Source organism: Manis pentadactyla, chromosome 9 (assembly GCF_030020395.1).
Source record: "Manis pentadactyla isolate mManPen7 chromosome 9, mManPen7.hap1, whole genome shotgun sequence".
NCBI classification, from domain to species: Eukaryota; Metazoa; Chordata; class Mammalia; order Pholidota; family Manidae; genus Manis; species Manis pentadactyla.
In genome coordinates, this window is record NC_080027.1 from 72,200,738 (window position 1) to 72,201,051 (window position 314).

Below are 314 nucleotides of genomic sequence, written 5' to 3' on the forward strand. Positions count from 1 at the left end.
AACTTTTTTCTTTCTTGAACTTATATCTTACCCTTTTTTGCACATAAACTTCATCTGTTAACAACCTTTGGAAAACCAACAGTTATTTCTTACATAAATCTAGTGCATGTTGTTCCAGGTTTACTTATATGCAAAGGAATGATACAAACTTGGAACATCAGTCCATAAACTATGAACAGATGGGTAGAAGTATTTGATATATCTTGATAAAACTCTTAAATTTGTGGCAAAGCTTGTTGATCACTGTTTCCTTTTCTTAAACAACTTCATGACCAGCACAGATCAAACATCCATCCAGTCTACATTGTTCTTTT